General features: G+C 40.1%; 2 pseudogenes; both read right to left on the bottom strand.

The window, feature by feature from the left end:
* Window positions 1–1,577: 1,577 nt before the first annotated feature.
* On the bottom strand, window positions 1,578–4,374 carry LOC118349466 (annotated as a pseudogene).
* Window positions 4,375–6,211: 1,837 nt separating this feature from the next.
* Window positions 6,212–10,076, bottom strand: LOC118349465 (annotated as a pseudogene).
* Window positions 10,077–10,357: the final 281 nt, after the last annotated feature.

The following is a 10,357-nucleotide window of genomic DNA, read 5'->3' as shown; positions in this document are numbered from 1 at the left end:
GTTATATGGTATGCCATGTTACGAAATGTTGCATGTTACATGTATAACATGTTATGAAATGTTCTCTGTTACATTTATGTCTCGAAGTATGTCATGTCTGTCGTCCTACGTTCATGTCACGTTATGTTACGTCAAGATTTCTGTCTTTTATGTCACGTTCATGTTACGTCATGTTACGAAATGTCATGTCTGCCAGTTAAGTCATTCATGTCAATCACGACCCTAAGCACTAGGATGGGGTAATATCCTAGTGGAACTCCTTTGTTCACGCTGGAGTGTCTAAATAGGTGTGAAATTCCCTGGGTTGACGAAGTACAGTCAACAGGTTGCGAATGGGGCCTAATTAGCTGGTCACTGGAGCGCGCTAGGCACTAACGCCGATGGTGCCACATATTATGTTATGTGTGTCCACAGCAAGTGTGGCACAAGCAGATAAGTCATGGGGCCACAACAACTGTGGAGCATGAAGTATGGGGCCACAACAACTGTGGAGCATACACTACGTGAGACACAGCAATTGTGACACGTAGAATACGTGGGGCCACAACAACTGTGGAGTACGTATTAACGCACTCACAGCTGGTATAGAAACCTGTGATGTGATGCGGTAATCGGCAGGGACACACGGCTCAAGGGGACCTGTGTAGCACCCATATGGTCATGTTAATGATTAAGTCTATTGAATAAGATTCCAAATTTACGTTCACGCAATCATGGTAATCCCATGAGACAAGAATATGTTCCAAGTTCATGTTATGTTATGTTCACGTTTACGTTATGTTCCAAGTTCACATTTATGTTATGTCATGCTCAAGTTCAAGTTCAAATTATGCATGTTCACGTTCATGTTATGTTTGAAGTCCATGTTATGTTTCAAGTCACGTTCATGCTAAGCTTCAGTTTCAGTTTAAGTTATGCCAGTTATGTTATGTTGTATGTCAAGTTATGCTATGATTACTTACGATTTGATTATGCATTCATGCTTTTACTGCCATGCATGCATCATTAACCTGTGTGGAAGTTTCCTGTTAACTTGCTGAGATTTGTAATCAAATCTCACTGTGGTAGTCCCAACTACCATTCCCCCGAATGGTAGATTTTGTTACAGGATCTGAAGGAGAATCGGGAATCGACCAACTGGAAATGGTCGACTAAGCGACGATGCGATGTAGGTGTTAATACAGTAGTTACCTCAGATTACTACTTGTATTTGTAGAGTTCAATCTCCATCACTCTTTTGATCACAACCATATGGATTAATATTGTGATCTCAGTTGTTTAGTATGTCATTATGTATGAAGTATGTTTTAAGTATTTGGGATATTTCGGTTTGGTGCATAGTATTGCTAAAAAGAAAAATTATCCGCTGCGAATATTGCATAATGCTAGATGCATGTTAGGAATATTGCATCTTATATGTCATGAACGGGGGCAGGTAACCTTGTGTTGCATGTCTCGACGCTTCAAATGTCCGTCCGATCCCAAGCGGAATTTGCGGGCGTCACACGTTGGACAACCATTTTGTATAAGCCTATATCTTCTTCGCAATTACTTAAAATTAAATAATAAAAAAATATTCAATCCTGTACCATGTGCTTTAAAACCATATCCAGGCCAACATCAGGTGGTATTGGAGGTATGACAGGGTGACTTCACAGGGTCAAACTTTGAAAGAGCCCACCACCTATTAACAAGAACCAAAAAAGGCCACATAAAGGATCAGTGATATCTTCTTGCTCTTAAAACTGTTCCCATAGTCAAAAATAACAAATATAAGGACAGAATAAATCATAAGCAGAAGAGTAAACAGCACCACTAACTGGCTCTGTCATACAAGCAATGGTAAATTTCAATGGTCATATGGCCAGTAGTTATCAATTCCCTAGGATATTTGGAGGGCATAAATTTACCAGTGTCCTGAGTTAAAAATTAGAATATCATGGAAGGCTGGTGCACCCGCCCACGTGCCTTCTGGAACATCAACATCAAGTGTAAAACCCTCTCTAAATCCAAGAGATTCCAACACACCACCATTAGCATTAGCTGACCACCTGCACGAAACAGGACCAGAGCAAGCCTAAATTACCCAAAACTGTAGAATATAATGTGCACAAAATCAACTAAACGACTAAGAAAAAGAAACAAACTATTATGTTCAACACCTTATAATTCATGAATACCGAGGCAATCTCATGCATTTGAGGACCCCCCAAACGAAAAAGAAATTGAAGAACTGCACGGTCTATAGCTTCAACTTAGGCATGAGAAGAAGTTAATTGAACATCCAAATTGCAACCAACTAACCAAGCATCAGTTTCATCACCCTTCTTAACCACCAATGATAAAATGTAAGCTAATCTACTCATTGTTGCCAACCACATTCCTGAATAACTATTTTTTTATTAGCATCGGATGTCCAAGAATAAAATTTTGAATAATCCTGGGGTGCACAGGCCTTTGTCAAGGAGTTGAAAATTTCCCAAAGGAATCAAAATTCCTTTTTTAGACCATTCAATAACATGCCTTTTTCTAGAAGTTGTTTATACCTCCCTATATGGGTCTGGTAATCAGCGAGCTGAAATAAAACACAATCATTTGTGCCTTCACAATAATAAAAGCTTTTATTCATGTCATTGTGAAGTACTTCACGCAATTAGAGACCTTATCTATCATAGTGAGCCAAAAGATTTGTGTGGTGATATGCGATGGTAAGATTATGGTTCAGAAAAGTAAATCCACGATCAGCACCAGCTAGCCGCCACTTCTTCACTTCACTGGAAACACGTTTCAGAGTGCAAAATAGAGAAATGAACATGTTTCTATTCAAGGAATCCCCAACAAACCCTGCACTGTTAAACTTTCATAGGTTATACAAGTAGCATGATGACTCAATTCTTCAGGGCAACACTACAGAAATTACTGCTTAACTAAAGAGGGAGAGAGTACCGATGTTGGTGTTCTTGTACTTCTCAAGAAAGTAAACGGGATCGAACAGCGGGAAATCACAGCGCCGCCCTTCCACCGCCACTTGGTGAGTTCCCAATAATTGCATTTGTTGTTGGAGATGCAATTCCAGCCCTTGAATATCTCCTTGCACGAGCCATCATACCTTGCCAGTCTCGGCTGGTGGTCGTAGATCCATGCCCCATCCGAGTAGTCGCAGGATCCACCAAGGGCTACATTGGGGTTAGGCACTAGGCTTTATCCAAGTTGGAAGCTTTGGTGGGAGAGTATATGTTATGAATCCAACTGAGACGTCGTCGTCCTGGAGATCTGCACAGTGCCGTTTAGTATTAGTGTTAGTGAAGTGTGCGTTTTGGTTAAAGTTGTGCGTTTTGGGACTTTTAGTCTGTCATTTAGTACTGTTGTTTTTATTAGTCATTTCACCGTTACTTCCTTTTTCTGTTATGGGATATGCTGTGAGAATTGTATGGGGTATTAGGTGAGAGTAGAGAGATGGAAGGGAATTATTCTAGAGTCTTGTCTAAGTTGAATCTGTAGTTGAATTTCATGTATGGATATTGGTCCTCCCTTGAATAAGGACCTCTATCAATTAATGGTGTGGCTCTAATGCCTTTTTTCAAACAACTTGTGCTCATCCATTTACTCTCACACGCAGCCTGCATGTTCATCCATTTGTGATCTTGCATACAACCAACTAGCAAAAAAGAAGATAATTAGCAAGGTCTTAACAAGTGGTATCTAGAGTCGATGATCTTGCCATGAAGCTGAGTAATGCAAAACTTCAAGTATGTTTTCAAAATTATCACCGTGCACTCTATGATGAATTGTATAGAGATCCTGGAGAAATGGTCCTTACAGTGAAATGTTCAAAAGAAAAAAATTTAAAAATTTTAGTTGATTATTTCTTCAGTATTTACTATGTGAAGCTCAATATCAAATATGTTTATAGGAGAAGCATCTATCCGTTGGAACAACACCAAGTGAGACACAAAGGAGTTGTTTTAGAAGATGATGTTATGTTGATAGGGACATCAATATTTGACGATGGTTATATTGTTCTTGAAGCGAAGAAAACAACAACGGATTCAACTGAAGAAACTCAAAAGTCGGTAGTGCACAAAGCGACAGATGATACCTAATTGAAGGAGGAGAACGATCCATTTCCCTCGAGTGAGGAGATGAATGTGAACTATTCTGATTGTCATTTGTTGATGACGACGATGAGAACTTCGATGGCTACAGTGACAGATCCGTATCCTACTCCAGCTTCACAACTGCCGCAGGAGACTTCTTCCGAGGGTTCCTTGCGGATGGTGACATCACTTTTGACCATGCCTCTGACTCTCTGGGGATCTTTGTATTTGATGATCCAACGCTAGCTACTCCCAGTCTCCGTATGATTAGATCCATGTGAAGAATGAAAATGGTTACGGTTTTAAGTCAAAATGGCGCTGATGACGACGCTTTTGTCTCAGATGGGCCAGTGCTCCCACTACCGACTGAGATGGAGCCAGAGGAAGGGTTTGCTCTTCATGAATGGTGGCATCAAAATGCCATTCAGCTTGAAGAGAATGAGAAGAGGGAGAAAGAAATAGCAGATCTCATTCCTTATGCACTCCCTAACATTTCGAAGAAGAGAGGTCAGAAAGACCAGCAACACCAAATTTATGTGTTATTTCAAATAGAATTTCGTGAGAGCCCCTTAAGAAGTTGAACACAAGTTCAAAGCCTCACAAAGGACATTTTAAGATTGAAAGTTGATAATCAACATATTCCTCTTTTAAGAGCAGAGATTGATGGCATGCACCAGGAGCTTATGCATGCTACAATTGTGCTTGATTATGAGAAGAAAGCAACAACTGAGTTGATGGGACAGAGGCAGACTGTAACGCCATGTCCCCGAAGGTCCGAAGAGTTAACTCAAATTACATGATAATCAACTCCAACATTGCTAATACTCTTCCAAAAGCTCCAAATCCAACGTAAACACTTCAAATTTAATTAACCACACATACTCGTAATACAATAACCCCAAAAATTACCAACTTCTCTGCATGTCACTTAAACTCACATTTCAACAATATAATTATAAAAAATACCAATATTCATCAAAAGCTTTCTATTCTTAATCCACTATTCTTAAGTCATCTCACCCAATTCTTTATAGTCCTGATCATCAGCTGAAACATCCAAAAATCATCTGAAAATATTGGAGATAAGAGAGGGTGAGTTATCAACAACTCAGTAAGCAGAGAACATATACTAGTATGCAAACATGAGCATTTACAGATTTCAAAATGCAGAACAAAACACTTTTTATTTTCAGAATGCAGAGTCAGAACATGTTAGCAAAAATATCAGAGCGAAAGTTCACAATATTCTTATTCAAAATTCCCTTGGCAAAGCATAACTGAAACATCATATCAGAACAGAATTCCATGTTTAATCCCCGTGGTAGGATTGTGCAAACCCCGGCGGCCAACCGAGCAGAAACAAAATGTGAATCTTCCCCTTATCATTCTCGGAGCCTCGAGTGTGCATAAAGGAAAGACCACGTAAAAAAGCACTTTGTTTCCAAAGTGGGTGATATGAACTCCACAACAATTGTGATGAAACCCGATAACAATGATGGCTTGGAACCCCAAGATCGTATTGACAAGATTTGTTGAGCCTTGACCAGTCACCCAACTAGATGAGAACCAAGACTACGAAGAATTGAAAATGCCACACCCATAAATCAGAATCAAGGTGATATGTTTGGAGCTTGAACGCCACAAGATTAACTTGATAAGTTCAAGGAGTTCTTTGAAGAACCAAGAGGAACACAAGACCTCACAAAGACAAATAAGTTTCTGAAATTTCAAATCTGATATTAAAACTCGAAATAACCCCTTTATATACTTGGAACAACCCTCCAAGAATAGGAAAAGTCATAACTACAGCTTTAAAAGCAACACAAATATTAACATAACAAGTCCCACGAATTTTAGGCCTCTTGGACTTCTAGAGGCAGCCAGAAATGACTAAATGACTAAATTCAATGTATTTCACGTACCCAGGCAAGACCAAGTTCATTCACCTATTTAATATTCTTGAAACTTAACAAATTCACGTCCTTTAATGGTCAGACCATTCATCATATTTCTATGTGCTAATTAGCCTCTTCAATTGCCTTGATGACATGGACTAAGTCTTGAATATTATTTGAGCCCATCTTGGTCTTTTTAGAATCAGCCCAATTCTCTTGGATTAGCCCATTTAGTGCTTCCTTGAAACGTTTGGCTCTAAGTCTTGCAATTGGGCCACTAGGAAGTGACAAAGGGTCATGTGCAAATTCAGCTCCATTCCCACTTGTATGATCAGTATGTCCAGCTCCTTGGTTTGCATCATTCTCCCCCTCTTGAGAAGGATTTGTCCTCAAATCATCACCTACATCAAAAGGAGACAAATCAGCAACATTAAAGCTTGCACTGACACCATACTCACCTGGTAAGTCAAGCTTGTAGGCATTATCATTGATGCGTTCTACTACTTGAAATGGCCCGTCACCCCGAGGTAGGAGTTTTGAACGCCGCTTCTCTGGAAAACGGTCCTTCCTTAAGTGCAACCAAACCCAATCTCCTGGTTGAAACACTACCTTCTTACGTCCCTTGTTGGCTTGATGGACATATTGTTTAGTCCTCCTTTCAATGTTCAGCCGTGCCTTTTCATGAATCATCTTTACAAATTCTGCCTTCTTTTTGCCATCTAAGTTCACACGTTCACTCAAAGGTAAAGAAGTTAAATCCAAAGGTGACAATGGGTTAAAGCCATAAACAATTTCAAATGGTGAAAACTTAGTTGCAGAATGTATACTTCTATTGTAAGCAAATTCCTAAAGTCTTAGCTACACCAAAATGACCCATCAAACCACCACCATGAGCTTCTCTCACAAGCAATTCGCGCAAAGAACATATTGGCAAATACAGTTTATTTTCCCGAAACAAAAATCCATCATACCTATAAAACTTACCAAACGCCATTTTTTCACATGCATTAAACACATCACCAAAATTAGAATCTTGAGCATACAATTCCTTAATGTATTCAAAGCCAAGCATTTTTGTATCTAAAATGGAAAGTAAGGCATACCTTCGGGACAATGCATCAGCCACCACATTTTCCTTACCTTGCTTATATCTGATCACATACGGAAATGTTTCAATGAATTCCACCCACTTGGCATGGCGTTTGTTCAACCTTTGCTGTCCTTTCAAATGCTTCAAAGACTCATGATCTGTGTGAATCACAAACTCCTTTGGCCATAGATAGTGTTGCCAATTTTCCAAAGCCCTCACCAAGGCATACATCTCCTTATCATAAGTAGGGTAATTTAGGGCTGCCCCACTCAACTTTTCACTGAAATAAGCAATTGGACGGCCTTCTTGCATCAAAACAGCTCCAATACCTATGCCTGAAGCATCACACTCAATTTCAAAAGTTTTAGCAAAGTTAGGTAAAACAAGCAAAGGTGCATTAGTTAACTTTTCTTTGATCAGACTAAATGCCTTTTCTTGTTCTTTTCCCCACTTAAACGGCACATTTTTCTTGATGACTTCAGTAAGAGGGGCGGCTAAGCTACTAAAATCACGCACAAACCGTCTATAGAAGCTAGCTAAGCCGTGGAAACTCCTCACTTGGCTGACTGTTGTAGGCGTTGACCACTCTTGGATTGCCTTCACCTTTTCCTCATCCACCTCAATTCCTCTCTTACTAACAACAAAACCAAGAAACACAAGCTTATCCGTGCAAAAGGTGCACTTTTTGAGGTTAGCAAACAACCTTTCTTTCCTTAGAATTTCCAAAACAGATTTCAAATGCATTACATGTTCTTCCAAATTTTTGCTATAGATCAGGATATCATCAAAATACACAACTACAAATCTGCCAATAAATGCTCGCAAAACATGGTTCATCAAACGCATAAATGTGCTCGGAGCATTAGTTAAACCGAAAGGCATCACTAACCACTCATACAAACCATATTTAGTCTTAAAAGCAGTTTTCCATTCATCACCTTCTTTCATCCTAATCTGATGATATCCACTCTTAAGATCAATTTTTGTAAAGACACAAGAACCATGCAATTCATCCAGCATATCATCTAGTCTAGGAATGGGATGACGATACTTTACCGTTATGTTGTTGATGGCTCGGCAGTCAACACACATCCTCCATGTTCCATCCTTCTTGGGAACTAACAGCACCGGAACCGCACAAGGACTCATACTTTCACGCACAAACCCCTTCTCCAATAATTCACTTACTTGCCTCTGAAGTTCCTTGGTCTCCTCGGGATTACTCCTATAAGCAGGTCGGTTTGGAATTGATGCACCAGGTATGAAATCAATTTGATGTTCAATCCCTCGGATTGGAGGTAAACCATAAGGTACCTCTTCAGGAAGGACATCTTCAAACTCCTGCAAAAGAGAAACAATATTGCTCGGCAAAGCACCGACGAGATCATTAGTACATAAAAGAGCCTCCTTGTACATGAGTACAATAAGGGGCTGGTGTGAAAATAATGCTCTCTTGATCTCACTTTTTTTTGCAATGTAATTGAATTTCTCCTCTCTTGCTCTCACTATAGCCGAAATCCTCTCTCTTTCTTTTTCACTCTGATCAATGTTTTTCTCTCCTTTTTTTTTTAAGTCTTTTTTTTCAGTTTCGGCTTTCCTTTCCTTTTCCTTTTTTTTTTCATTCGAACTTTGTAACTTTAATTGGTCCTCCCTGACCTGTTTTGGAGTTAATGGCACAAGAGTAATAGGTTGCCTATTAAGAGTGAAGGAATACTTATTTGTGAATCCATCATGCGTAACCCTCAGATCATACTGCCATGGTCTTCCCAACAGTAAATGGCATGCGTGCATAGGAACCACATCACAAAGCACCTCATCCTCATATTTGCCAATGGATAATGCCACCAACACTTGTCTTGTCACCTTGATTTCCCCACATTCATTCAACCACTGAAGCCGGTAAGGTTGAGGATGTTTCAAGGTAGTTAAAGCCAATTTCTCCACCAAATAAGTGCTGGCTACATTTGTACAACTCCCACCATCGATAATGACACTGCAAACTTTGTTATTTACAAAGCACCGAGTATGAAACAAGTTCTCCCTTTGGTTACTTTCTTCCTCCTTAACCTGCACATTGAGAACTCGCCTTGCAACCAATAAATCTCCAACCACAGCATTTTGCTCATCGTCAGCATCCTCCATAGATGGCATATCATCATTATCTACTTCTTCCTCATTTTCTGACTCAAGCTCTCCTTGGGCATTTATCACCATCACCCTCTTGTTTACACACTGGCTGGCTATATGTCCGCGCCCCTGACATTTAAAACATTTAATATCACGTGTTTTAGAACTTGAAGTCTCGATTGTACTTGAAGTAGTGGCGGTCTTTAAGTTGTCATTCTTAGAGGATTCAAATTTTGGCTTATTTTGTTGCTGCTCATCCCTTTTTGGAGTTGTCTTCCACTAGCTGGTTGTAGCCATAGGCAGCCCCCTCCAAGCCAATCCCTTTCGTTTGAATTGTTCCTCCACCTTTATGGCTTGATGCACCATATCTGTCAACTCAACATAGTGCTACATCTCGACTATATCCGCAATCTCACGATTTAAACCGTGCAAAAACCTAGCCATGGTGGCTTCCCTGTCCTCTTCTACATTAGCGCGGATCATAGCTACCTCCATCTCCTTGTAATACTCATCCACACTTTTAGATCCTTGAATTAACCTCTGTAATTTTTGATACAATCCCCTATAATAGTGGCTGGGTACAAAACGCTTCCTCATAAGCATTTTCATTTCCTCCCAAGTGTCCACGGGTGGCTCTCTATTCCTCCTCCTATTAATCAGTAATTGATCCCACCACACAATGGCATAATCGGTAAATTCAATTGCAGCCAACTTAACCTTCTTTATCTCTGAGTAGTTGTGACAATAAAAAACCATCTCCATTTTGGTTTCCCACTCCAAATAAACTTCAGGATCATTTTTACCTTGAAAAGATGGGATTTTAATCTTTATATTTCCTAAATCGTTATCCCTCCTAGGCCTACCCATCCTAGCTTCTCTATTTCTATACCCATGCTCAATCCTGCCTCGGTTCAAATATTGCTCATCAAACTCCTCCGACTCCGCCTCTCCATCAACATTCCGCCACAGACCACGCCCACCATGCTGCCTATTGTGGATGTCATGTTGCTGCCCCTAGGAGTTTCTGCTTCTACCCTGTCCAACCTTTCGTGAATAGGTTCTAATTCAGCCCTCAACGTACGCCTCATCTCCCCTAACATCGCTTGCATTTGGAGGTTTGGAACTGGAGGTTGTCGAAATTCTTCGGT

Source organism: Juglans regia, chromosome 9 (genome assembly GCF_001411555.2).
Source record: "Juglans regia cultivar Chandler chromosome 9, Walnut 2.0, whole genome shotgun sequence".
NCBI classification, from domain to species: domain Eukaryota; kingdom Viridiplantae; phylum Streptophyta; class Magnoliopsida; order Fagales; family Juglandaceae; genus Juglans; species Juglans regia.
This window is presented reverse-complemented; position numbering and strand designations above follow the sequence as displayed.